Source organism: Leucoraja erinacea, unplaced genomic scaffold, assembly GCF_028641065.1.
Source record: "Leucoraja erinacea ecotype New England unplaced genomic scaffold, Leri_hhj_1 Leri_331S, whole genome shotgun sequence".
In the NCBI taxonomy this organism is placed as follows: domain Eukaryota; kingdom Metazoa; phylum Chordata; class Chondrichthyes; order Rajiformes; family Rajidae; genus Leucoraja; species Leucoraja erinaceus.
Window position 1 is genome coordinate 108,670 of NW_026576232.1, and position 2,937 is coordinate 111,606.

Sequence of the window (2,937 nt, forward strand, 5' to 3'; positions counted from 1 at the left end):
AGAATTTGACATTCTCCTCAGACAATCATGTTTAACATTATGTGGAAGGTTCTGCCTCTTGACAGAATTGGAAGGATACTTGGGCGAAGACTTGTAAGGTCATAAGGTCATAACTAGCAGAATTAGGCCATTCAGACCATCCAGTGTACTCCACCATTCAATCATGGCTTATCTATCTATCCCTCCTAACAATTCTCCTCCCCATAACCACCGCTGACACCCATACTAATCAATAATCTATCTATCTCGGCCTTAAAAACAGTCCACAGTCTTCTGTGGCAATGAATTCAACAGATTCACCACCCTCTGACTAATGAAATTCCTCCTCATCTTTCTAAAGGAACGTCCTTTAATTCTGAGGCTATGATCTCTAGTCCTAGACTCTCCCATCAGTGGAAACATCCTTTCCACATTAACTTTATCCATGCCTTTCACTATTCGGTACGTTTCAATGAGGTTCCCCCTTAATCTTCTAAACTCCAGCGAGTACAGTCCCATCGCTGTCAAACTCTCATCATATGTTTAAATGTGTTAATTAATCTTGCTTAATAAAATATCTCCATTGGGCGTGCCATTTTGGTGTCAGCCATTGAGAATGTGATATCAGAGACTACTTTACTGGAAAGTAACCATGGCTGCAATAAGTGCTCTTGCAGAGTTAATATGAAGAGGAAGGGCCTGAGAGAAGAAACAAAGACAGATTTGTTTTAGTGGCTGGGAGTCAACCTGTACAAGGGCATTAATTTACTTTTCAATCAATCTTGTTATCTTCTACATATGTCATTGCTTTCAGTCTGGCCATCTGGATTTCACCTGGATTAGGCATTAATTCCGCAAACTTCTTATTGAAATAAAAATTCTATAATAAAAATATTGCGGAACTATAAATTTTCAAGACAACATATTCCAATAAAAATCATAATAATAAAAAAATGTCCTGATATTTCCTTGAGGTCTCAAACTGAATTGTAATACTTTGTTCTGGTGTATGATCAATGGGAGAGCAGCGCAGACAAAACGTAAATCAATGTTTAAACAGACCTTTCAGAGCAATGTGCACAGCTGGTAGAGCAGCTTTCTCACAGCAGCAGTGACCTGGGTTCAATCCTGGCCTTGGGCACTGTCTGTGTGGAGTTTGCATGTTCTCCCTGTGGATTTCCTCTTGTTGATCAAGTTTCCTCCCGCATCCACAGCTGGGAGGACAGATACACAGGTTTGCCGGTTAATTGGCCATGATAAATTGCCCCTGTTATATAGAAAATAAAACAGAACACAGAACAGTACAGCACAAGAACAGTTCAGCCCACAGTCAAAAAGTAAAACGTCTCTACAGAAAACAGGAACAAAGTAAATTAAAATATATAAATATACATCCAGCACCTGAGATGTTCAAGTGAAGATTGAAGGATCACTGAATGGTAGCTGGATTTACAAAGGCATGTGTCACAAATCTTCAGATGGTTGCACAAATAATTCATCAGAGGGAGAAAATGATTTTTGTTTGTCAGTACTATATGTGTGCACGAGCTGCTGGGTGTACTTCAGACCACAGATAGAAATGCTGCCAATGACAGGTTAATTCCTCCAATTAATGCAAAAAAGATTAGGAACCAGACTGGTCACAATGTTTTGGGTTGCCCAGGTATGCTTCACCGCATTTTTCTGGACATCTCAGACCAATTATGTTTAATATGATTCAGTCAATCAAAGTGTTAATCATGTCTAAATTGGAGAGGCTTGGACCAAAATGGGGTAAACCCTTCAAGGTTGCTGGAAGATTTGATCTATTTGGAGCTGCTCTCTGCAGAGCTGGGACAAGCTGCAAAGAGGTGCCAGTGTGTCTGGAGCTTAGATACAATTTGCAAGTAAAGAATGATAACATCTGAAAAACCCTGTCAATTAGGTGCAATATGCATAGAATGGATTAGATAGCTGCAAACCAGACATACACCTTGTAAATAATTGTAAATAATGTTGCAGAGTTCCACTTTGCTGAGTGTTGATTGGATGAGATATTGAGCCTTGCCTGTGTTTCCTTTAGATCAGGATAAATGTTTCTAAATTGGCTTCCATACGAAGTCTGTTTTGAATACAATGTATTGAGCTGTTGTATTATTGGGTTAGGGGAATGTCTGTTGTGTATGGGATTAATCGATATCTGTAATTGGGTTATTAAGAGACTCCCCCCATGTGGTTCGGCCCCTCGAGGTCCCGGGACATATAAAAGTCAGCAGTCATGAGGCTCAGCATCGATCTTCTGGGAGAGCGCTTGGGACTGCGTGAACTTCTGGAGCGTCTCTGTCTGAGTGAGGCTCAGAGGGCTTGAACAGGTGGACACGCGGTGGGATAAGTACAGTATTTGAACTATAATTCGCTTTTGTTAAAATAAAAAAAGACAAAAATGGAAAAAAGAAAAAAAAAACAAAAAGTGTTGATATACCTGCTTCATTTCTCTCCCCACCCATCACCTAGTCCGTAAATCGGTTTCATTCCGAAGTTGTGTTGCACCATACGATCCTTGGAATGAATCAATGAAAGGAATCCATATCTTTGAAAATTGCTCTGATTTTCCTGCTAAGCCAAATCTCATATCTTCAAGATGTAGCGTCTCAGACATGTTTGTAATCCACATTTTAAGAGTAGGGGCAGATGTATTTTTCCAAAATTTAAGTGTAAGTTTTTTCGCCATTATCAGGCCATAATTAATGAGACATCTTTGAAATATTGATAGCTCAGGGCAGGCTTCCGCTGTTCTGAAAATAATCAGTTCTGTAATAGGTTCCAGTTTTGTTTTTAATGTTTTTGAGAAAATGTGAAAGATTCATTTCCAAATGTTATGCAAGAAGCAAAGGAATGTGTTATAGTTGTTTCTTGAAGGAGACATTTGTCACAAATAGGAGATACATTTGAAAAAATCTTATTCAGTTTAGTCATTGA